Raw genomic sequence first — 27,555 nt, forward strand, 5'->3', positions numbered from 1 at the left:
ATGTTCTTTGACTGACGATGACACAAAGTGGAATCTGTCCTGACTTGCTCGAATTCATAGTGGGGCTCATTGAATGTGTCTTTTTACTGTTGGCTGAAAAGATGTTCCCAATGAATTCACGGGCTATCAAGTCATCTCAGCATCTTCACATAATCCGTTTTTTCGTCCTTGCTTCCTTATTTTGGGGTACCAAAGGTGTTCCTGTGGATTAACATAATATTCAGTCATTTAGTAATATGTTGAAAACGCTGCAGAATGACTTCGAAAAGTCTGAAATAAATGGACATCCTCCATGCCTTTCAGTGTTATTGTCAGATACCTTTACAACAGTTATTTTTGTGTCTTTGTGGATTTAGCTGGTGGTGCTCTATAAATTACTCTCAGACAGTATGTAGTGCACAGCTGAAGTAATTGTGAGCGGGTAAATAAACATCTGATTTATCAAACCTGCTTGGAATTATAATGCTGCCGGTACAGCGCCGGCTTTGTATTTACTTTTTCACATCCCAGTGTCCTGTGCCTTGTTTACTCTGTTAAGCCTTCTCAGGCGTCCTGCCGTCTTAATGAAAATGAAAAAAGCTTCAATGGACTGACCGTGAGACAAACAAGTGACACTGTGAATCACTGCTACCGACACATCAAAGGATCTTAAGTAGCTCTGGTCACAAAAACATTGATTCAAGCCAGAGTCCATTTTCAAATTAGACCACTTTAATTCTCATTTTAAAGCTTTAATCCACATTTTATGTGTAATGTAAGAGTAATCTAGTGGTGAACCAGCTGGGATGTAGTCTCAGTTTTGGTATTAGATCCCACAACTTTACTGCTTTGGCAAGGGTCATTTCATGCAGCAGCAGCTATTTTCAGGGAAAAAGTTCTGACAAACCCACAATATGTTACCTGCTGAGCACTAAACAGCACACAAACTCAGCAAGTAGCTTTAAACAAAGGTTTAACATCTAACGCCAAAGAATCAGATTTTTCTCAGATTATGGAGGAGACCGAAGCAAAGCTAGATGAAGAGTGAATATTGGACACAATATGAACAATATTTTTTCTGCTGGATATGTAAATAGTCAACTGTTCTCTAACACATTTAAAATAATAACTTTAAGGTGGTAATATGCTAACTGCATATTGCAATTCTGTGTAATCTTGAGTTCATAAAACGTACTTTATCTCCACCGTATCCTTGTTGTACCTGGACTACAAACAGAAACCAGAATGCTTCTGCTATCAAAATCTTACAGATTCTGCATGCAGATGCAGATATTTCACCACCTTAGAATTAGACTATTTTTCATCTGCGTTCTGAGTAGTCTTTAGATATTGAGCTTCAAAGTTTTGCAAAAAATGCATTTAACTTAAAAAAAACCCCCACTACATTCAATGTCAATAAATTGTCACATAATAAGAATATATGAATTACTTAATTTGAAAAAATGTCAAATCGAACCATATAATTCTAAGTGATGATTAGTCTCTAAAATAAGTGCCCAAGTGTAAAGTTTCAAAACAATATGCCATTTAATTTTGGGCAAATACATATCTTAAAACATGTATGCCGTTGAGGTTAAGAAGTGTGCCACCAAACACAAAAATTGTTTGGAGCTGTATATTCAGGGCCGTTACAAGGGGAATAAAAAATGTCCTTAAAACTATAGAGTTCATCAAACAATGGCACCAAGATGTCTGAAACTGAGTCTCAGTTGTCCTCCAAGCAAACTGAAGTCACCAGCCTCAGCTTAGTTCGGCCCCAGGATCAACATCTCCACCCTCACGGGATATTGTGTTACCAAATCTCTGATCAATACATGAGCTATTAATGAGGTCATGTGACTTTTGTTTGAAAGCCTTGCAAGGACTTAATAATATGTCACAGTGATAACTAACACCCCCAAATGTGCAAAACACAAGAACGTCTCAACTATGGTTCAGACTAATGATAGTAAGCTCTATGTGAAACTAAATGTGACTGCATTTTTAGACATAAAATCTCAGGTCACCATCCATCTCAGACATAACAGGCTCATGTGACAGCTGACCCCCCGAGGGTTGGAAATGCATATTCAGCAGTCACGGGAAACAGGCCTGATTGAGCACATATTAGCTCAAACACATGCAACAACCTTCAGGGAAAGACAGTAAATATTTAGATGGGGCAAAAAAAATCTTGTTATTGGATGAGTAAAACTCTGTAATCTCATTTGCATAGTCCCTTGGGAGAGCTACTACACTATATGGGTGTTTTTTTTAAATATTTTTTTTAAGCTCCTTTAAATAGCCACTCTTCATTAAAACCCACACTCCACATGCCCTGCAGCACAGGCTGTCTGCCAATGGAGATTTTCGTAATGACACATTAACGGTCGACAGAACTGATAATTTACATAGCAAGAGGTATGAATGTAATAGTTTCTGTTGGCAGGGGATCAGGTAAGGCACAAATTCTTATAAATTACATTGAAAAGTGTCAATATTGAAACTTCAGTGAAATTATGGGGCTTTACTTTTTGTAGGTGTATTTAAGAACAATGCATGAGAACAGCCTACATGTCCAAATAACTATTACAAACATCAACATTTTAACATTGTCCTGACCATGATAGCATGCTGACTGGCTTATATACACCTTTTTTCAACAATATCAGAACAGATTTGAAGTTTTTTTTTAAATATGAAACAACTCAAGAAGTTGTTGAACGCAGTATAAATGAATATAGCTTTCTGGTTTTTTTTTTTACTGGTTTGTCACATTCAATGTCACAAATGCTGTGAAAAACCAGGTTAGTAAACAGCAGAAAACAGCATGGAGGCCAGTCATTATGTCACAGAGATTACTTCTATTTTTATATCTGCTACTAACTCAGTTTCTCTTTTCAAACTTGGTGCTGACTAATATGTTCAGGTGCTGCTTAAATAGAGAGAGATGGTATTTGTAGCTGCATCTCATTGCATCAAGCTGGAAAAGCACCAAGAACCTGCTTGGTCACCTGGGTGTAATGTTTCCATCACTGCTATACCTGGTGCCAATAAATACCTGCAAGGGCCTAGATATCTTTTCTACAGGGCGCACTTTAATATTATTTTAAACTTGTTTTATTTTTATATATGAATTAGGGGGTTCTGAGTCCTCCCGCAGGAAATTTTGAGCATCAAATAATTCATATCTTGCAGTGTGGTAAATTGTATTGCAACGATTTATGTTGGAAATGTCTTTTATCTAAATAAAAATCCTCTGCTTCTTTTGTGTTTTTACAGGGAGGGACAAATGCATTTTCTCTATATATGTATATATATCTAATATATCCCAATATCTTTGCCTATTTGTCCCTCGAATTATTGCTGATTCTAGGGCTTTCCCATTAAAATCCCCACCCCCACCCAGATGTAAGTCGGTGTTACTGTTTTTTTGTCCAGTGAAAAAGGGGCTTCAGTTTGTTAAATAATTTATGTCAAAATAAAAACATTTATAAGAAGAAAGCATATTTTTTCAGCAGAAAATGATTGAGGTTATAGCGGTGTATCCAATCTAAAGTTATATGACTGCTCCTTTTTTAGTTGGTTGATAATTATAGTTTTGAGGCTCCAGAGCTAAAATTGCTACTCTGTCACAAAATGGATTTATGAAAGCGAGCAGGACTAGCTTCAATTTGGAGTTTAAGTTATGGTAAAGCATCACCCAAGGGGAGAAAAAAGGTTATTGTAGTTAAGAATCTGATGCAAGTTTGACTCATCGTCGTAAAACCTGACTGGGTGCACAGCCAAGAACTATAAACCCCAAGAAAAATATGACAGTTCTGCCGTGATAGTGCATCCACCTGCCTTCTGTGTGCACTTTACTTTCCTTTAAATGTTTCATTGAGTTGGTCAGTGTGACTATTACGTAACCAAACAGTTAAGATCATTTTTCACTTATGTTTCCAACAGCATTGGCAAGTTTTTAACTAGCTTATCATGTCAAAACTTCATGCATACCAAATTTCCTGATTATGTTAAACACGGCAAAAAAAATACTTTCTGTATGTTCCTTTATAGATTGTACTATTGCTTTCATCTAGTATAATTCTTGTACACGATATCATGGCCAATTTGTTAGGAAGATTCGTTACATTCATTAGATACAAGCATCATTAATCACTGGGGAGGAAAATTAGGCATTTTGTCAGCACCATAAGAAGCTTTGTGTACCACATTAAAGGAACAAGTACAGGGAAAAAACATAAACAAACAGTAATTTATACATTACGGAAAAGCAATGAAAAATGATTATGCCATCCAGGAATGCAACTGGTATTTATCGACTTGCCTCAGAAGCCTGTGAGTGACATTTCTTTGAATTATTGATGCGATGAGGTGAACTTACAGGTGCTGTAGCAAAGCAAACTCTGAATATATTCTCATTCTATATTCTTTACATTTCCCTGGATTAAAGAGGCTTCAGGTTAGCATTTTCATTAATACTCGACAGCAGCTGGCATTTCATGCGTCACCTCCTCTGCGGTAAATCAGCCTGCCATTACAAACTGAGCGACCGCTGACAAGACATCAAATCACTCGGGCCACAGCAACCAGCAGGTGACCGCACCAACAAGCGAGTGCAAATGGCTTTAAATAGGGCTTTGCAAAATGTCACTTTCCACACATCACTGAGCAATCTCCACACCCCTAACCCTGACTAACACGCCCCAGCCCTGCCAGGTCTGGCACAGGAGGGACTAAGCAGGTCAAGCTACAAAAGACTTCCAGACGCAGTGGGCAAGCTGTTGAATAGACAGTCAATTATGTCTGTGAGGGACGGTAAAGCCTCGCAAGATCCATTTGCAAAATGATCAAGGTGGTGACATTAAACCGTGAAGAGAGAAGAAAGACAAAAACACAGTGTTTGTGTGTGCGTGTGTCAGAACTACTTTATGTCACAGTGGGGTTTTCACTTGAACCTTGTTCTAGTTTTAGGTATTTCTACTGGGGGTAGAGTTTCTAACTAGGAACTAAACTGGTCTTCTTTTTGTTTCCCTGTCTTCATTCAAATTACAATAAATGCTACTAATATATTCTAAAAAATAATGTTTTAAAGGTAAATTGTGGTCAAATTGTAGTATTTACTTTCTACCCAACACTGCAAAAAGTCACAGGGACAAGGAGAGGATGGATGGTTGGATGCATAAAGTGCAGGGCTTGGACACCAGAAATCTTACTTTATTTCCTGCCTCTTGCTGTTCAGATTATTCTACTAAAGCACCCATTTGAAAGAATACTTCACCCTCAAAGCAACCATTTGTATTAATTACTCATGGCAATTGAATTTGTGAAGAAAACCTTGTTTGTGAATATTCTTCATGAATTGAAGTCATTGGGGACCACATTAAAAACAGCAAAACTATATATATATATATATATATATATATATATATATATATATATATGTATATTTGCTAAATCATTACTTTTTAAAAGATGTCGGTATGAACATTCTCATGCATGGCTGAGTAGCATCCCTTGGCATGTAAATGCATTTGAAATTTGCTCAAGCGGAGCTCATGCTCATGCACGCTCAGGGCCCACTACTCATAGGCCAAAGTGGTGTAAACTGTATCCTTTTAGCAAAAATGCATGTGTTTGGGAAGTACTGAGCTAAAGACTAGATAAATTAGTGACTCTCCATTCACCATGGAGACGTGAGAAAAACTGAGTTTTATTCACAAATGCAAGGTGACATGCAGTGAGTAATTAAAATACAAATGGTCATTTTACGGGTAAAGTATTCCTTTAGATTGCATTTTGTATTGTATCTTGATGTAGACGGGGTCAGTGGTAAGAAGGGGTCAGCGATTAGGTTTAGGCAGTAAAACTACTTGGATATTGGTTGAAAAAGATTGTGCATGTTGCCAAAAAACACCCATCTTTTAATGCCATAAATGTGGCTGGAAGGGCAGCAATGCGTCACTAAAAATCGCCTGGCTTTTAGTGCTACAAACCTGCTTAGAAAGACAGCGATGTGTCGTTAAAAAGTACCATGCTGAGTGCCACAAACATGACCGGAAAGGCTGCAACGTGCCACTGATGCAGCCAGAAAGTCAGCAATATGACGAAAAAAAGACTTTTTGGTGCCACAAACTGTGCAACCAGTGTTGTTTGCTGGTCTCAAACACCGCTCTCCTGGGTCAAAGTTCAGTGTTTGTTGGACCCATCAGCCTCTCCTTCTGCCCACCCTGAGTGGACTCTGAGGCTCTTTAAACCGTGCCATTGTTCTGAGCATCAAATAATGATAATGGGTTTACATTTTGGGGGGAAACCCTGGCGTCACTATCATTGTGCCAGGGCTCTGCCTAAGTGGCGTATTTGTATGCTCTGGGAGTGACACCAGGTTGATTAGTTGTATATCTACGTAATATTTAATAGTCAGGGCTGTTTCAGTAGTGTTGGGGTTGGGTACAAGCTCACAGACTAAAGAAAAGTAAAGACAGAAGGGCAAAAATGAAAGTGCCACATGAGCTGAGCATCCAATACTTTTCAATCAATTCTCAAATTTCACACCAGACTCAAAAATAACTGTCAGATTGCAGGCTGCTGGCCTGATAGACTATCAGCTGTTAGCTTGGAAAGATTTTCATAAATTGCAGCAGACGCATCAGAGAGACCCTAATACAACAACTTCAGACTTATCCTCTGTGCCAAACTGCAGCGTGTTTGAAATCGTGCCATTATCCTTCTTAGAGTATTGCTCTCACTTGAAGGAACAGAGAATGTTATTATTATTGCTTCACGGTCACGTAAATTTTGAAAGGTGAGCCGGTGCATTCACAAAATTAATATTTATCAAGACATTTCTACATGTTGTCATACAGATAAGGCACTGGAAGTTCCTCACTGTGCCACTCTACTCAAATGTCTCCCTAATTTTATTCCACTTATCCTCAGACCTCCAACAATATGCATACTCATACTCTTTCTGCTTGAATCATTATGTTTTTTAAGGATGCAATTACATCTGCAATGCAAAGCAACAGCGAGTGCAGCAGTGCCAGAGCTTGTTTGCTGTGCTCCTGGTAAAATACTACATAGGGAATGTCTTTTATTTAGCGGCTTCTCTTTGTTATGGGGTTGTTGTGTTTCACAGCTGGGTATCATTGATTTGCATAGCGAGAGATAGAGAATGAAGCCACCTAATTCTCCTGTTATCAGCATTTCTCGGTCACTCAATCAAGCCTTATCGTAGCGCGCCGCTGGTCGTGTAATGACAGTAATAAATTTAAAAAACAAACACCTCCCTCGAAGTTCATTTTAACTTTTGATAGTTTCAAGAGGGAATTACATTCTGCTAGCACACTGAGCGCGAGTGTACCTGTGCTTAAAGTAGCACGTCACTTGTGAAAGAAAACATTTTTTTTTCATCTGAGCCTGCTGTTAAATCACTTGTTTCTCAACACCATTTTGAGTGGGTAAAGTTGTGATTTAGAAAACAGATTAGTACATGAAACATTTCCACACACATTTAACCTCCATCAGACTGTCTTCTCAAGAGAAACAATAGCATCAGTCAATTCAGCAAATGCTGTAGTGTAATGTTATAGGGCTATTAATTCTGCAAAGGAGGAGGTCAGTGTAGACGGATGGATCAACGAAACATCAATCTTTCACACAGGAAACAGCTTCCAGTTTCCAACCAACCGTCAACACTAGCTTCCGTTAACCATGACCACAATTGATTAAGTAATGCTTATATGTGCAAGAGGAGATGAACAAAGTGTTGAATGCAGATCAATGACGATGCCTGGAGGTGTTTTAGCACAGAACCCATGGGGTCAGACATACCATAGGGTGGGAGAACACCTTGGTGAGTCTTCACAGCTTCATGGACCACCCTGCGGTTCCTGTAATGAGAGAACAAGAGCATGACGCACGAAAGGTGTTTGAAGGAAAAGATTGTGAAAACTGAGACAACCAGGAAAGCAACCCAATCGTGAGAAAAAAAATGTTAGTGGTTTGGTTATGTGGTTTTTGCAAACCACAGATACAGTTGAACATTTTTATGTAGTGCATACCTTGAAATTTTATGTTTCTGCAACGCTGTGGTTAACCTGTTATTAGGTTTAGGCACACACACCCCCTGGTTATGGCTAGGACAGATTGGTTTTGGCTTAAAATATCTAAATTTGATGACAGAATCCTTGCTGGAAAGCAGCAATGTCTCGGTAAAATACTAAATGTTTTCTGTGTCACTATCCCTATGGAAAAACAGCAATAGGTCAATAAAAAGAACAACCTTAGGGGGAAAAAAGTTAAAAAAACACACGTTTGGGAGCTGCTGGAAAAAGAGCCATGCGACACTTGAAAACACCAACAATTTAGGGCTAAAAAGTCAGTGGAAAAACATCAGGGTGCACTATAAAACACACATTTACCCCCTTGAACAACAGAAAAGGGTCACTAAAATACACCCAAATATGGGATCTAAGAAGCTGCTGGAAAAACAGCGATGGTTCTTAAAAAGACACCCATGTTTGGGGGCTAAAAAGCATCTGGAAAAGCAGCCACAAGTCACTAAAAACCACCAAAGTTTAAGGTCTAAAAAGACGCAAAAAAACACAGCAATGACTTGCTATCCAAAAGTGGTCTGCAGCTTTCTGCAGCTTGGCAAAAGTCTCACCTCTGACTCCAGATGACAAAGCCATCTCATATATTATGCAACTTAGGAAGGGATGAGATTTTGTGTTCGAAAGGTGCAAGTGTGAGGTTTGCAGAGAAGTACAGTGGCAATATTTTCTTCTGGTGACTGGGCTGAGGAGAGAGAGGTGTAGTTTGCAGTATGTACAGTAGAAAGGGAAAGGAAGTGAAATCAAAGAGAGGTGCGGTCTTTGTTCAAGAACAGTAGTTATAGTAACTTTACATTATAGAATTTTCTCTGCAGCTCTGGAGCTGCTTTATTAAGTCTCAGAAAACAGGCTGTCATCACCTCAGCTCGAGCCTTGGACTTCAGATTTATAATAGAAGAGCTTACGTCAGTGTTGAGTTTGAAGAAACAATGAAGAAATAATCAATGAAAGACGAGTTGCATTGTGGGAATGGCAGGATAAAACATCTCATAAGTTTGACCCATATGTACTAGAAACACCCATTTACGACTGCTGTTACATTAGATCTGAATCTGAATATCTTATGTGGATAAGAAAATCACATGTTAATGCAAAGTTTCCATCAACGCAGAACACATTAATCAGTACGCAATTGGATTAGCCGCATTAAATCCAGAAGTGGTTCCACTTGCATTGTAACTGGATCGCAGCTAGCTGTGAATTAAATCTGCACAGTATGACTACAGTCCTAAGAAAAAAACATCCACTTATCATGTTGAAAGACCACAAACCTGGTCTCTTTCTGTTGGCTCAGTCAAGCTACAAGTAGGAGCAAGTAGACAAACTTTCCTTGTAAAAAAAGGATATAAAAATGATTGCTGACTCTCCATGGCATTGCTTAATTTGACCTGGGACATGACAAGTTGCCAGGCTTGCCTAACTAATTTGCATAGCGAGACCCTATCACAATGCAAGTATTATCTTCTTTTTATCTGAACACTTTTGCTCTGCTAATCATGAACTGAGCTCAAAATACAGATAAATGGGTGCACGGATCAAACATACACAAGACTTTCACCTAGGAGACCAGTGTTTGTGCCTCCTATGAAACCAAACATCAACTTTGATTTTTTTTAACCATGTAACCTAGTTAATGGCGCACTTCACAGGACTCAGACATTTCGATGTGATCAAACCATGTCCTTTCTTTCTAAACAAAACCAAGCCGTTTTGGTGGCGAGACAGTTTTGGTGCCTAAACCTAGCATGAAACGAGTGGAAACTGAAAAGGAAATTGACAAATAATCAAAACTGATTCTTGAGGGGTACCTAGAGCATCACAGTTCAAACCACCGGACCGCTAACCATTCTGGAGCTCTAGTCATTCCTGGTGAGTTGCTTGACAGTTGGGCCGATTTAATGCAGATTTTATATTTAAAAATAACCAAGCGCTGTGTGGTTGTAGCTTCTCTCTCCAAGCTAAGTTGAGATTTCTTATCAGCTTGTTTCTTAATCTCTCCTGCACAACCTTGTCTCTTTTGTTTTGTTTTGTGTACATAAATCTTAAATTTGAAATATCAATAAACTTGCCTTGCAAAAATATTTTCCATAATCTTGCTGTACATAAAATGTGGTATGGGTAGTTGCGTCACTGGGGGATTTAATGGACTGGTCTGAGTCAAACATTCTCAGGCAATTTTTCATTCCCCGTCCGTCCCTGCATAGCGCCTCTGACCAAGCTGCTGTATGTGATGAGTTGGGAGTGGAAACGTATTATCTGCTGTACTGTGGGACCACTGAGCAGCTCTGGTTTCTGCACCACATTCAAGGACACCTCGGTGGCAGTTGATTAACAGAGAACATTACTCTTTCACTGGCCCAAGCTTTACAATCAGGTCTCTTGATTTGAACCAGTGACCTTACAATCAGAAACCCATTTATTTAACCTTCTGGCATGATAAAGTTTAATCTACTGTTCCATAAATTAAGTCTTGTTCTTTTTATCTTTTTTAGTTCTTCATGTCCCTCTTTCTCCTTAAAAAGCGAGGAATCAAAACAATGTGCGGCCCTTGGGTAAAGTCAAGAGTCACCACAAGCTCAGTAAAATAAAAACAAAACTTTCCATCCATAATTCTGTAGAGCGGACTGTATTCTCTCTCTGCTAATAAGCTTGTGGGAAAAAACATGCTCAGTCTTCGAAGTTAAGTGGTGAGTTGCCATTTAATATTTACCAGATCTGAATAATACACCAACGCTGCTGAGAAAAATTGTCAACATAAGCCACTGAGCATGAAGTACTCCATCTCCAAGACAAATACGCCACGTCTGAACCCTGTTAGTGAAAGTGAACAAATTAAAACAACCAACAAACAACTTGGCTGATTTTGAGTGCAGTTGTGAAGTGTGACACACAAGTCAAAATAAAGTGGAGTCTTGCAGTAAGTTGTTATTTTGAATACGCTGAATTTGGCTTGTAACAACGTAAGACCCATAAACATCACAGCATCCACAGTTAAGCACATGTTGCTCAGTCCACATAAAATAATACAACGGCTGAAGTAAAGAAGAAAACATCAATAAAAAAAAACAATGGTGTATTTTGGAGCATTCACTTGTAATGGACTTTTATAAGTGCTGTCCAACTACATTTAAAATTTAAAGTGTTTATAGCTGTTCCAATGGGCCACAATCACAGCATGGTTAAAACCTGGATGTTTTAAAAATGGGAGACGTCAATATAAAAAAACAATTATTATTATTATTATTATTATTATTATTATATTATTATTATTATTATTATTAAAAATATAGAAAGAAAGGGGGTAGGCAATATATCATGTAAAAATGGGTATTATGGTGCACGCTGTCAGACAGTCTCTCTTGGAAGACATTCATAGTGTTGAAAGTGGATGTTCACATGAAAAGTGAAAGAATTGTCGTGTCAAGAATTTAAAAAAAGAGAGGTTTTAACCATGCCTTAACTTCCAAGACCGAAAAATGATGCCAACGCAGAAGTTCTTTGATGGTTTAGGCAAGAAAAGCACTTTGATTAACGTTTGAGAAAAAAAGATTGGGAATTTTGTTTAAATGTCAATAAAAAAAGGAAATCATAAAAAAAAAAAAAAAAAAAAAAAAAAAAATGAATGAAAAAAGGAAAGCTGTAGTCACTACAAATGGAAAGTGTACTGCAAGCTGGCTGGAAACAACTGAAATACATTGTAAGTGAACATTTTGCTACTTACAGTATCTACTTTTTTGCAACTTGCCTTGTGCGTTAATTAGCGACATTTCCTCATCATGTTCATGGAAAAAGTAATTTGCTCAGCATTCCCACAACAAATGTGACTGCTAATTCAAATTAGTTGTATATCCACATAAACTTTAGGAGACAGTGCTGCTCTGAGTGTAGAATGGGTACTGTATGATAAAATTAACATGTTCTCTTGTAGTCTCCCTTGATTCTCTTGGTGTGATTCCCACTACAAAGCTTGAATTTTAAGCTGTGAATGACAGGAAGCAACCAGCATGGGAATAAAACATGGCAATAAAGCGTGCTGCTGAACTGCAGGTAGTCTGCAACTCCACACAGGAGGCAGCTGGTAAGGTAGCTAATTACTGACACCATGCCTGGCTGTTTATCACAATCATTTTTATATAATTTTAATGGGGTATATTCCCACATAACCCACATCCATTAAGGTCAACGCATTGATAGAATCCTTGTACTCATACATCATTAAGACATCTACTCCCTTTGTTTTTAATTTCCTTGTTTTCATCCTGTCTGTGATTAGTAGTGAGGGGCTTGTGCATTAATTTTAAATGTTTCATAAGAGGAGGGATTGCCATACTAAGCAGCTGCTAGCTCAAGACATAGCGTACACACAATTAATTTACAGTAACTCACAACATTTATTGCACATCCATGTTGCGCACGTCTGCAGATTTATAGTTGTTCTCTTTGGCAGACCACTTACTGTCATTATGGAAATCACTGAAGGAGGATCAAACTCAAGACTGATTCAAATTAGTAGTGTAGGATTTTTAAAATCCCATGGGGAAACAGTGGTTATAATTATTTTTAGCACATTCAACTAGTGGCCTCATCTTAAACCCACAAAATCCTTTGGCCTTTCCAGATGGAGAACAAAAAGCACCAAAGTGATTAGAAGACAAAGAACGGATTGCATTGGACCAAATTGGACTTTGGACTATCATGAACCTTTTCCATTATTCAAACAATTTTATTCAGACTGAAGGAAGACTTTAGCATCTCTTTAAAAACCATGGTCCATTGGCATGAAACCAACCAGCTGCAAATGGTTTTTAGTCTGGCAGGAAAGACATAATTAATGATGCCCATCTAATGACTATTAGCTAAGTATGGCCCAGAGCAGAGGGGCAAAATGATGATTTTAATGAAAATCATCAAATTGAACCATTCATTGGACAATTATCTGTAAATTTGTTTAAAGTATTTGATTGAGTGCTAGTAGAGCCAGATATTGGTTAGCTTAGGACTCAATGGAGAATGGTGAAGCTGAGTACTTTTGTCTTTTGAAGCACTTTGAGGGCACAAATTCACACTCAGTGCAAGAATGCACGCCTGAATATAAACATGTGGCTTTCAACAGTGTGAAAGACTCTAAGCAGGTGCATCCACGGGGAATGAATGGCCCCATATTGTCCTTTAGTGATCCTTTAGTTAATTATTTATTTTCTAAGTGTCTATTGTGAGTGTTTCCACTGTGTGCAAGTGGCCTGCCATTCTGAGAGGCTGATTGTCAACGTTTGCTAAAACACCGTTTCTGTGTTTGCCTGCTCGCCTCTGTCTCTGCATTTATTTTGATTTGCTGACAACTAGTTCACTTTCCACAAAAAGTACCAATCTGTCTGTCACATTTTGTAGAAGCAGTCACTTTACATACCGGCACAGCATAACTCGATTGCAGCAACCCTTCGTCTAGTTTGTGTTTAGCCATGCTGGCGATGTGGCTCCAGGGACGGCAATGTCAGTCTGTTAGTCGGCCCACCACTCTGCTCTCAACAACTACTGGATGGATCCAACTGAAGCATTTGTCTAACACTTTGGTAAATGAGCATATATATATATATATATATATATAAACATATGACATACTTTTGACATACTATTATGCTATATTTGCTCTTGCCATCAGGGGTCTTAGGTTTTGGAACAGTCTGCCCGAGGAGAAAAGGCTGGCAGATCAGTGACTTCTTTTAAATCACTTCTTAAAACCAATTTCTACAGAATTTAGCTTTTATGTGATGTCGTCTATTTTAATTAATCTCTATTAGCATGTCTTTTAATTTATGTTTTATTTTATTCCTTGTTCTCTGTCTTGATTGTGTCTAACTCTATTATTAGTACTATTATTTCAGTGTTTACTCCTACACATCCTAGAACTGTATCGACTCTCTTTCTGAAGGTGTTTTACATATGTAAATAAAATAATAATAATAATAATAATAATCTTGTATTTTTTTTCTTGTAAATTTTATTGTTATGTTTAGTGGACTGCTTGACTTATTGTGGCTGCAAGCCTATTTCCCTTAGTACAGGTGTTGGTAACCTGCAGCTCTCTGTGGCTATGACAAAAAATAACATGGAAAATGAATAACTAAAACTAGAAATGAAAAAAAAAAAATGTTAGCATTTTCATTTCTAATTATTATTGTTGTAGGACTAAAAGCACCACAATGACACACCAAACTGGAATTCAAGAGCTATTGGTGACGAAGGCTGACTGTTGCAGTGCCTCATGTCGCCTGCGTCTCAGCCAAAAAATTGCCCTTAAAGGCACCATAAAGACTACAGCCAACGGTCAACAAGCAAGTACGTTCTGTGCCTGCATAAGATGAAAGAGGATGCAACTCTCCACACCAGCAAGAAGCAGGTCCACAAATGCTCACCGACGGCCTGACATTGACCAAAACTGACCGTCAGCTTGGAGTGTCAAAGTCATGAACTGATTCTTACTTTCTCTAATTGTAAAAATGTTGTAAAAATGTGTAGCCAAAAAAAAAAATTAAAAAAAATCCAACAGATAAATCCCATAGGCCTTTTGATGAGGGGACCAGGGTAAAGCTAACTTCCATGTTGTCCTACTGAAAAACACCATCCCTGGGGCACTACACAGCACTAGCTAGTCTTGAGTCTCGCTATATAAACTACTTATGGATTCCAAATCCAATAAAGTCCAGGAAGAAAATAGAGATTTCACAGTAGATGGACAGATAAGTTTGCATTCACTGCCAAAGTTGCAAAGGTTAAGTTCCAAATAATCATAAAAAGCCCACTGCAGAGTCACCATAACAGTGTCTGCTAAACATCAACACGTTAACATTGTCATTGTTACCATGCACAGCTTAGCTGAACACTCGGAAGGGCCGTCCACACCAAAAACAATAACCATAATGATGATGATGTGAGTATAAACAGTGCATCCTCCAGCTGTGTCTGCAGCTTAAAAATGATTGGCTGTCAGTGTTTCTATTTCTCATCAACTCATTATGAAAGTGATGCCATTGATGGGCTATCGTTTGCCACTGCTGGTGTCGTTATGGTTGTGGTGTGGCCTTTGCCAACTTGAGTTAGAATTATTTTTAAGATGGTGTATTTATAGATTTTTCTGTTGAAGTTATTGTTCTTGTGTGGATAATATTTTTTTCCCATTAAAGTTTTTTTAGGGATAGTTTTTGCTTATCAGCTGTGAGGGCCCAAGGATAGAGGGATGTTGTTTGCAGTAAATTATAATTTGTGATATTGGGCTTTATAAATAAAACTAAAATTAAGTGAATTGTAGATGGTCCTTCAGTGTTGTTTATCTTGAATTCTCATGTAAACTGAAAACCTAAGCTACAATTATAGTGCTGATGCCTGTGTGCACTGAGATAAATAAATGAACCTTGATCATAATTTTATGCAAAAGACAGGGAGGCATACCTAATGTCACATATGCCTTTTTCTATAATGATACTGACAGCTTTGTAACACACTGATAACACATCCATACATTACTGGAGGTTAGACAATTACACAGGCATGGTTAACCCTTTAAGCTAATTAAACACCATTCCCCCTCCTCACATTGCAGTCTTTATATAGTGATTCTAAAAATATCAAACATCACTCATTGATTGTGGCAGTCCTGCTCTACATGGTGCCTTTTTTAATCCCCCCTCCTGTTGTTTGATGTCCAAAGCTGATGTTTTGCACGTCCCGTTGCATTGTGTGAGAAGAGAACGGCGGTGGGGGCAACAGCAAACGACGTCACTTCTACTTTCCTGCTTGTGCACAAAGGCGACAAGCAGGCAGAGATTTACGAGGTACAATCACATTTATCTGCGACAACTGGGACAGGGCTAGTGTAAGCTGTCTCTCAACCGGCTCTGAAGGACTGAGAGCCGGAGAGAGCGAGGTAAAAGACACAGGAAGTGATAGGAGGAGGGGAGGCTCTCAGGGTGGAGAGAGAGCACATGAATATGATGCAGTAAGCAGAGTGCAAATTAGTCTGGGGGGGGCTTCAGCAGTACAAGTCAAGTGCTGAGTTCTTTGTTTTCCAGTTGCTCACATAGCCTGTAGGAAAACAGGGTGACTAGTCAAAATTTGCAGCCTGTGCCAAGCCCCCCTGTCCTACTTGTTTGTCCCAGATCTGCTGATGCAGTCCTCTCCCTCTTTTTTTCTCCAGCTGTGGGCATTTATTATTCAAACCATTCCTTTTGAATTCTCCCTCTTCCGTGTTTTGCATAAGGATTAGCAATGCAGCACTTGTTTTTTTTTGTGTGTGTGTGTGTGTGTTTTTTTTCAAAGCAATATCCAAATATTTGAGTAACATTAAATAGGATTCAAGGTGGAATTTATTTTGTCTTTTCATTTGGCAGGACAGTATCCCAATTCAGCGTTTCTTACAGGGCTTATAGTCTTAGATAAGATCACTCAATACAGCTCAGTATGCTCAGTGCTGAGTGGATCTCGGCCTGTCTAAGGATGTAAGAGCTACTCCCAGAGGGAAAACAAATGCAAAGCCAGCTGCATCTGTGCTGCATCACATGGGGTAGTTTCCCTGTGTTTTCTTTTTTCTTTTTGCAATCAACCCAGATATTTTCCTTTAAATAAAATAATAACGATATATATTTAAAAAAAACTCTAATTCCCACACAGGCAAAGAAATGCCTGGGAATAACTTTCTATTTTTGCCAATTCTGAGCTTTTTCTTTCGGTCTGTGTCTGTGTTATTCATCATATGATTCAGGGGAACCCAACCTTTCTGTCTGGAGCAGTGTAAAGTCACCATTGTGCATTACCGTGGGCTCTACATATTTGTCACAGAAAAAGAAAAGAAAAAAAAAATCAGTGAAAACAACCTTTCATTTTGTTGAATAATTCCATAGTAGACCAGGGGATTTTTGAAATTTGGTGCAATTACACCATGTCCTCAGTGAGTTACCAGCCTGTTCTCATTCCAAACTCTAGAATACCACCGCTTTATCAGTGCTTTTCAAGATGAATCGTGGTACCAAAAGCCGCCTTTTGCATGCGCATGGAGCGTTGCTGGATGGCGTCAGGAGAGAAGAAGCACATGTGCTTGTGTTGACATCACGGTAGTGGCATCATGAAATGTTAAGAACAGACATAGAAGGATACCTAGAGTGAAATAAGTAAACGCGGAAGTCCACTGCAAAGCGACAAGGTATGTGACATACTTACGTCACAGTATGTAATTATTTTAACCCAAATCATGACCTTTTTCCTAACCTAACCAAGCTGTTTTGTTGCCTAAACCTAAATGTGACATTTTGACAATGTTTATCACGTGATACAATGTGTTCCACTTTGGAGACAGCTGTGCATTAGAGACAAAGGATGACTTGTGTTTTGGTATAAGACACCGAAGGAGTGTGAGAAAGCGTTGGTATTTGACAACGTGGGAATGAAAACAGGCTGCATTCCAAATATGATATAAAAATAAAGGCCAAATAAAAAAACAGGTATTTTGTTGAATACCTTGAAAGTCAACCAGGGGCTTTTTGTTTTGTCAATGTGAAAGGGGTGTTTTGGAGGTCCCTGTGAAGTTTGCTGCAAATACAGCATTTCCTCAGTGAGTTACAGCCATTTATTGGATACTGGCCCAGGTGCTTTTTCAGTAGACAATGTGACAATGAAACATTTGGGTGCTTTGAAGGCCAGATGATGTAGTGGGGCGTGTATAGGATAGTGATAGGGCAGTCTCATCATCTGAGCTGAAAGAAGAAAAGAAAACAAACAAACGAGAACAAAAAAAACAATCTAGAGACCATCTTTCTATGGGAACGCTCCAGCTGCGAAACAACAATCCATGATTTAAAATTAATGAATGAATGTGGGCAGGGGCATAAAGTGGGCTGGCCAATAGCCCATTTCAAATTCCCCCTCTAACCACCATGAATTGGCTCTGATTGGCCTCCTTTCCATGCACACTAATATTATTCTGAATATGACAATATCCTGAATTTGGTGCAATATTTCTGTAAGATATTAAAAACTTACTTTGAATGCTAGTTTGTCACTTTTTGTCCAGCTGGTCCTACCCCCGCCGCCTTTGTGGAATAAGGGTAAACACTGGACCATTTTGTGCATGTAATTGTACTCATTGTTGTAAAGGCACCATTTGAATAGCCTAAGAAAACTGTAAATCTCACGGTTCAGACACAATTTAAAGCTTATTCTAAAGTTCTATGTATTTTGTAGAACACGTGTAGCTCGGCATCAATGCAAAGTTAGTCTTCTACAGTATGAGCAGGATCTGTATCAACAATTTAACCTTACAGTATTCTACTGTTGCCCACACAGCACATTAAGTCCAACAAACACACATCAAAACACCAGAGCAGAAAGCCAATAAACAACACAGTCAGAAACTAATACTACCTAAAAAAGTAGTACACTGTTTGTATTGCATGGTCCTGTTTTCTTGTCAGATGAGTCTCACTCATGCCCCTGACAGTATCCCCCTTCCCCACACCTCATCAGTCCATCACTGATACCAGACTGAACATCATAACATGAAGCCAACAGGGCTTTCTGAAGTAATTCTCAGAAGTTCATTAAAAATCTTATCTGAAGATGTTTTAAGTGATGCGATTAGGTTTCTGGAGGACCTCTGTGTTTGTGTGAAGCGTCCCACTGGTTGATATCACATCCTCTTTATAATTAATTTCTCTACCACGAAAAACAGCATCAGATACTGTTCAGATATCCTAAGTGCTATTTTCAACAATCACACTGAGGATTGAATAATTAACATGATAAACAGTCAATATTTCCAGGCTTGGTGAAGTAGACCCCGTCTCTCTATTTGTATTGCATCAGCTGCTGGTGATTTGGACATTCTGCTTTTATAGGAATTGTTGCTTTTTGCCTCCAAAATGCAGCTGACTTTTAAATCCTTTTAAGTCACTATTCAATATACAGCCTTGTCAACTTTAAAATCTCTTTATTGCTAGGAACACTATTACAGGCCAGAATTCATTACCCAGAGGTTGAATCATGGGTAATTTAAATTGTCCTTAAATCTTGCAAGACCAGCTATATCAACCTTTGTAATTTCCTGCAGACCAATTGCATTCTCTCAAAATCCTATCACGTACAACAACAACTTTGCAGCTCGCAGTAAATTATTTCCGACTGTCACTGAGCTATTTCAGCATTTTCTACTTGACCCTGCTAAGCAAAGCACGGCACTCCTAAGTGCTCTCTCACTCCTGTGTCGACTAAACTGCACAGTTACTCCTTGTTCTCTGAAAAGCCCATTTCTTTCCCCACTTTCCCAAGGCTATCCATATCACCTGAAAGTAATCCAGCGATATGCACCTGCTGCCATGATCAACAGCAAGACCGCCACGGGGGAAACGTAAACAGCGAAAAAACCCTTCGGCTATGTGGTTTCCTGTTCTCTGGCAAGTCAATTAAGCAGCAAATGACCCCTAGAATCCACTGTAATAAGCCAAGCACTACAGAATTGCCTTTAATATATCATAATGATGACAGTAATTGGATTGGACGGTTGATTGCATTTTCTCAAGCTGCAGAGATACTTCAGTAACAAAACAATAAAAATAAAAGCACTGCCAATAAAAGGAGTTATAAAATTCATTCTTTCTGGTTCGGGGGTATTTTTTTCTACCTGGAAACCTCATGGATGAGCTTCACTTTCCTTTTTTTTGGTAAGTTAACCACCATTCTTTTCTGTAAACAAAGAATCTAGATGATTATAGTGTATCTTATGTTGACAACTCAATATTATGGCTAAGTGATCCATTTTGTACTAATGCAAGCAAAGCAATTTCATTTGTAGAGCTCCTTTCAACAAGCAATTCAGAGTTCTTTACATAAATTTTACAAGGCAAGGTGACCAATATAAAAAGGATTTAAATGAGTAAAGCAGAAGACAGAAATTACATGAAATAAAATAACAACAATGAAACAGGTTAATAAAAGTCAATATGCAGTGCAAGAAAGAAAAATATAGTCCCAAACTTTATTTAGTAAAAGGCCTTGGCACACAGAAAAGTCTCCAATCCTGATTTAAAAGACCTGGGAGTTGGAGTAGTTCACAGCTTCTCTGGGAGTCTGTTACAGATATTTGGTAAAAAAAAAAAAAAAAAAAAAGCTGATTTGAATCTGAATTTGATGCATACAAGCAGACAAACCCTACTTAACCTCACGGAAACGTCACAGCAGATCATCAGATCAGGAATGTATTTTGGCCCTAAACTTTTCAGTGATTTATAAACCAACAGGAGTATCTTAAAATAACCCTAAATTACATTTTTTATTTATTTATTTTTTTTTCATAATTGCTTGTGGCAATGTAATTGCTGCCTGCATTATGTTGAGAGACAATAGTCCTTTTTACACAGAGACTGTGCTATAGAGCAGCTACAAAGTCCCTTCTTTATGCCTCCTTTGCATTTTTTTAAAACTTGAGTTAAATCTGTAATTATCTTCATGTGATAATTGAAAATGGTCTGAATTAATCACCACATCAAAAGTTGTTAGCACTGACTTTTACTCTTTTTTGGCTCCAAAAACAAAAACTGCAGGCTTATCTTTTCTGTCTTTGTTTAATTGATTATTTTAGTTGATCCAAACACTGATTTGCTTGTATTAAACAACAACAACCTGATGATATTGTTACATAAATCTGTGTGTCATCTGCATAATTCTAAGTTATATATATATATATATATTGGTTTTTTTCTCTAATCTGAGCCGCTGGGAGCATGTAGATGTTGAACATTAGAAGCCCAAAAGTGGATCCCTGGGGAACTCCACATCGTTTTGGGAACACTAAAATATTTAATAACCAATCAACACAAAGTAAATTTATTACATTTTAATTGGGATTTATACAACTCCGGCACTGTGACTCCTAACTCTCCAGTCTGTCTAGTGTTATGTTGTGGTTGATAACGTTGACAGCATTGTGAAACTTTTCCACTATCTATGTTTGAGCAGATGTCATTCAAGTTAGAGCAGTTTTGTCCCTGGGGTCGAAATCCTGCCTGGGAAACATCAAAACAACTGTCGGGGGCCAAAACAGTTTCCAATGATTTTTACTTAAAAATAGGAGGCTTGATATGGGCATATAGTTGGTCATTAGTGAGGTGTCATTGTTCTTTTTGAAGAGTGGCTTAATAACTGCAATTTTCAAGGCCTGTGGGAAATAGCCTGAGAGTAAAAAAGTGTTGACTATTTGCAAAAGACCTGATGCTGTGCAGTTAAAAAGACTTTTGAAAAAAGCCTTTAGGCAGAATATCAAGACAGCAGGAGGAGGATTTCATTTGTTCAATTTCAGGATCAAATTTCTGTGCCAATTTAATTGATTTTAAGTGGATAAATTACTTATATGGAGTTACTGACCGCTTGTCTAATTTTTGGAATTCTGTCAGTGAAGAATGATGGAAATTCATTGCAACACTTAATCTACATCTGCGTTAGTATGTTTTCATTTCAAAAGTGGAAAGCGATCTCCTGACACACAAGCATTTTTTCACCCTTTCAGAAATAATCTTCAGCTAAGACACCTAAAAGAGCATATCAAATGAGCATTCCTGTACACAGGCTTTTGTAAACAGGAAGCAGATTGTCACTCTGCAGTTATTCATAGAAAATATAATGAAGGAAGAACCACAATGCCAAAAAAGTAAGAGATTTTTTGTTTGGACCTATGACAAGATGGAACTGTTACTAAAAGTAACACAAGAGTATCAGGCAGTCAAGGGAGTAGAAAACATAGATTGGGAGTCTTTGCAAAGAAAATACATTATCCATTGCCAGAGGAAGCCATGGAAATGACAAAGGACTACCCATACAAAAGGGAAATGAAATGAAATCCCAATAGGTATGCTTGACATGCTGTGACTGATAAGACCCAATCAGGAAACGAGTGTGGGTGTCTGGGTCATTGTTTTAAAGACACTCCATTTCCACCCGTCCAAACTAAAATGCAAGAGTTTTAAAACTAAAACAGGTTGAGCAGCTGCTTTTTCAATTTTCTTTTAGGGGTTCGAAACACCGGAGTTGTGTGGACACTATAGACTGCCTTGCATTTCTCAGTTCAAAGTTATAAATCCTCTTTATGGATGTTATAATGAACCCGGAGCTTTGTTTTTTGTCACCTGCGTTCAACTGCACTCTTTTTTTTTTTCAATTTTTACCAGCAAGGCATTTCTACGTGGTGCTCTTTTCTCACCACAGAATACCTTTACCTTAGTGCAGGCAATGGCATCAATAGCATTTGTAATTTGAGACTTAAAATTATTGATAAGATCATTGACTGAGACCCAAGGGGCTGTAGGTGTGGAATAGAAAGCCTAAATAAATAACATTTGTGCGCAATGAAATAGACATCTCAAAGAATAAATATAAATGGTCACAGTCCGAAGAAATGTTGAGACACGTGGCGCTGATTCAGACCATAGTGTGGCCCCTATTGTGCATAGGTGCACCATTACATGTGAATAGTGCAGATTATAGAACCAATACTGAACCTTTGAGGGCAACCTTTACCATCATGACAACTATTATACTGATAACATGACAATGTAAAAGGCACAGGTGTACCTGTTAATCCTGGGAAAAAAATAAGAAAAAGAACACCTTCAGGGTATTACCGCTTTATAAACAGTTTGTTCACTCACTTTAGTATGTGTATGTTGCAGATGGTTCTCTATGCTTTGTGTCACAGCTAGAAATTAGAGCTCCCTGGTAATTGAACTGTTTACCTTAAATATTTTTGGAGGAGTGAAAATTACTTACATCAGCTTCTGTTGTTTGCACATTGTAGAGTTTGATCAGCCTTTTCCAGTTAAAGCATGGGATTGCTAAACATATTCTCAAGACCAGTTTGTATGATTATGTACCAGTTAGCACCGTATATGTTACGTCTTTAATGTACAGTTACGTAATTATCATACAGGTTAGATTTAGGCAATAAAAATTACAATGGTTTTGTCAAGGAAAAGAAACAAGGTGACGATGTACCTTAAAATGACACAAATGTCACTTTAAGTTCACACGGTTTCAAAAGCGCGTCTCCAGGGGAACGTCTGGTGTTTTGTGACACATTCACAATAACAGCATGCCTTGTCACTGATTGGGACCACTTCCCTGTTTACTCCCATCAGCTCACTAGCCACATGATCGCAGCCTTTCAAAATACGAAGGAAATGCACAGATTTGGGTAAATTAAAACTTACTGTTTGTGAGAATAGCTTGCACTGCTGCATCTTCTTATCAAGAGTAGACTGCTTAAAATTTTCCCTCCTAGGGCCAAGCATAGTGCCTGTTCTGTGTTTTTGGCTTTTTGGGTACAGGGGGCTAATCTCGCTATACAGCATAGAGACCTATTCACAGAAAAAAACGAGGCTAACTCAATCAGAAGAGTGAACTGATGAGGTGGACGACACATGGTAGAATAGGCTGTTTTTGTTTAAATCACATATAAAAGAAAAAAGTAACTGTAAATCACTGCTGGTAGTGCTGCGTATGTTTTTGTGTCAGATAGAGTGGAGTTACAAATGACTGTGCGCATCAGATCCGGGGGATAATGTCAGTAAATTGGAGTAAATTACCGACTTCGTTTATCTCGTCCGAATGCGCTGCATGAAACACAGACCTGGGGGGATAATTTCTAAATCACATGAGGTCCCCAGGTAATACTAGTCTCTTACAAATAAGATTTTCTTTTTACCTATTTGTCCTTACTTCCACGTCTGTAGCCTTATGCCAAAACAAGTCATACATTTTTAATAAAAAAAAGTGCCTTCTGTTTGGTAAAATTTGTTCCAAAAACAAGTAGATTTCAACATTTTGAAATGTTGTGAGAAGTAGTGATGAAGAAAATGTAGCCAAGATCAGTAGGCGACAAGCGTGTTTTGCAGTGTGGGAAATTTTACACTTCCAATGTGTCATCAAGGTAAGAAACAGTCGCATGGAAACTGCCGTTGCAGTTGCATGGAAAATCATTTCCGCTCTGCCTGCAGCACAGACTCTGCGGTTGCCAGTGTTACAGCATAAAGCAGGTATCTTAAATGGAAATTCAGTTCAGTTATTCGGTTACAGTACATGTGATTCAAATAGACTGTGAAACTCATTAAATTGTTTTTACAAGAATGTCATCCAATTTTGAACTTGACTGGAAAAAAGTTCATAAATAAGCATGAACCTCCTGTTACCATTACAGGTCAAGTGAGCAAGGAATGTGCCTATGTAAATTTTTAGTGTGTAGAGAGAGTATTTGGGGGGGCACAGATTACCAAGGGGCCAATTTTGGGGGGGGGGGGGGGGGGGGGGGGCTTTAAAAGTCTGTAATGAAAGTTTTTGTTTTACTTTTAAATAATTTGTGCCACAACTAAATTAAAATTGGCTAAATAAATTGGTTAAGGGAATAGGCCGAAAATATTTTTTTGGGCTGATCCCTGTACAGCAGTAGATTGCTTCGCTTCCATTTTGGACTCCAGGCTGCTTCTCCAAACTGGGGGCGTGCCGACTGAAATCCAGTGTATGTTATAAACTAACAATGGATAAGTACCCCATACCAACCCCACTTAAAATCTAAAAAAAAAAAAATCTGAACTACTGCTTTAAGCACATTTAAACATTTCAACATTACTAACTGCTTAAATGTGGTATGAAAAGTTAATCTGTGAATATCTTCTTAACCTGAGAGAGACTGATTTATGTTGACAATTGTTGGCTCAATGATTTGTGAGAAATAAATGAATTAAATTAAAAGAAAAACAGACATGGATCAAGAGAGGAAGGGTGGGGGGCCCACAGAGACTGCTTATGCATAGGGCCAAGGGTTTGGTGCGTCTCCCCTGTGTATATTTGCATGATTTAGCCCACCCTCTACATGCCATGCTCCCTGTAATCATAACAATTTCTTACGCAGCTCAGTGAGTGTAATTTTTATTATTATCGTATGAAGATCTGAGCAGGAGAATCCCAGCCAAGCTAGAAAGTACAATACACAGACTATTTTGGCCTCGCATTAAGAGTATAAACCGGCAAGAAATGATGTGATTGAAATAGGAAGTGGTGCTCAAGCATGCTGAGTTGTCTTGATGATCACATTTGTCAAAGGGCCCCACCATTGATTTTGGGAGATAATTATCTTGAGTGTGTGACCAAGGTCATTCCACGGGTTTATTGGAAGTGAGAAAAATCTTCAGCTGAAAAACTAGCCTGCTCCATTACCAATTCATGAGCTTATAATGACTGAATGATATTATCTTCACCACCAAACCATTTTCTTCTCCATCAAGATCTGTTTGATTGATTAATCATTCAAATTTCATTTCCATTGTGTACGTTTAAAAACGGGTGATGAGTAGTTAATAAATATTTATATCCTTATTTTGTGATATGACATCAAGTGCCTAATTAAAAATTCTAATATGATATTATTTAAAGCTTGCTGTGATGAATATGTATTTACACATACGTCTACAACTTGATCATTGCCTGAAATTTTGCAGGTAGGAGTAGTTTTTTATGCTACTGATGTGCATCCTGATTTGTTCAGGTGCCATATTTTCAACATATTACCTGATAGCAAAGGATCGACAGTATTATGGGCTCACAAAAGTCATGCCACATCTTATCATTTTATCATTTCCAAGTCTCTCAGTACAGTGTGTGCAGATATTTTGCATTACAAGAGAAAAATATGAGAGGACATCAAGAAATTCCACATCAAAGCTAACTGAAAATCAGGCATCTCATTGTTATGTTTAAGGAATTTGGATACACTCTTTTGATGTACCTTTCAAAACCACTCATAGCCAGGATGGCAGCCCTCTGTGTGTGTTCTCCGGGGGGGGCTTACAAAAGGTGGAAAATAGATCTAATTTAATGTGCAAGTCACAGCAAATAGTCTGTCCCAGTAAATCACTTTGGCAGTAGATAGAAACTCCAATTAATACCTGTGTCACTGATAATACTGGCCTTTGGTGCTGCCTATGCTTCTAATTTGGAAGATCAAACTTGAATCATGCATGCGGAGTATTGTGAGTGTCACCATGTGCTGCAGATAAGCTGTCAGTGTCTTTAACACAGAGATGGTTCCTTAATTTTTTTGTGAACTGTTTCAATTCAGCATTAACAGATTTCAGCACATCTCAATGACAGTGGACGGACTTAAAGGCTCTGTATGAAACATTCACTGCCTTAAAATAGCAACAAACCACTATTTGCAGTGTGAAGATATGATGGAGTAATGGCATCCTACTGAAACAATGAAGTGCAGCCCAATTGCCAGAAGAAAATGTTGCCATTGTACGTTTCTGCAAACTACGGCTGACAATGCAAGATACTGATTTGATACTTCTCTGTCGTCAATCCTCTCACATGTTTTGATAAACGATTATTTAAGAAGGGTAGCTAATAAGAAAGGATACCTATGTCACACGAAGGATGCTCTGTCACCTTCACGATGTCACTGAAGTTTGTGTTTCCTTTAATTACCAATTTACACCCCTTTTGCCTTGAAGTTATATTTGCATACCACCAATTTGCAACAGCCAATACTTCCGGAAATCAGAAGAAATGATAATTACCGGATTAAATTTTTCATTAGCATAACAGGGAAATGTTGCTAATTAATGTTCCTAAAAAGTTATAAAATGTTTCAACTGAATGATTACTGACAATGAGTTTCATCTTTTTTCCTCCAATATCTGCTCTTGCAATCTAATATCTGCTCACAAGAACTGATACACTTGTGTTCAGGCACTTGTAGATCTTAGTTAAGGTAAGGAGAAGCTCATGATCTGGTTCAATACAGGAAGAATTCTGCAGTGACTTAAAGCACGAGACACAGCGTGTTTCATAACCACACACAGGAGTCAGGATGTGAATTCTGGTCTGTGGTGTTAAAGTCCTGCGCTTTGAACGCCCACCATCCACCTCCATGCAACTCTAGTGCTGACTCGAAAGAAACATAGTCTGTGAGCACAACCCAGGCAGCTATTACATGTGTCACCACAACATAATTGGGAAAACAAAGTGGTACTATATGGAGATAATTTCTGGGAGACAGGGTAGCAAACAAAGACAAAGCAAGGAATTATATCACACAGAAGGTAAACATGAACATAAAAAGAAATGGTGTTGCTGTGAGCACACACTGAAAGTGCTACCCCATACAGCAGGGATACTCAACTTACTTTGCTTTGGGGCCACTTCTGCTAAATGACAGGAGGCCAGGGGCCAGTTGCAGCAGCCCCATACAGGTTACTCGGATTTTAGAACATTTCTTGGACGTAAGGATTTTCCTAGGATTTTAGCACATTTCTAGGATTTAGGGAAATTTCTAGGACTTCAAGATATTTATGAGACTTACGGACATTTCTAGAATTCCTTGGATTTTAGGACATTGGATTTTTTGGACATCTCTCAGATTTTAGGACGT

This window comes from Plectropomus leopardus, chromosome 9, assembly GCF_008729295.1.
Source record: "Plectropomus leopardus isolate mb chromosome 9, YSFRI_Pleo_2.0, whole genome shotgun sequence".
Classification (NCBI taxonomy): Eukaryota; Metazoa; Chordata; class Actinopteri; order Perciformes; family Serranidae; genus Plectropomus; species Plectropomus leopardus.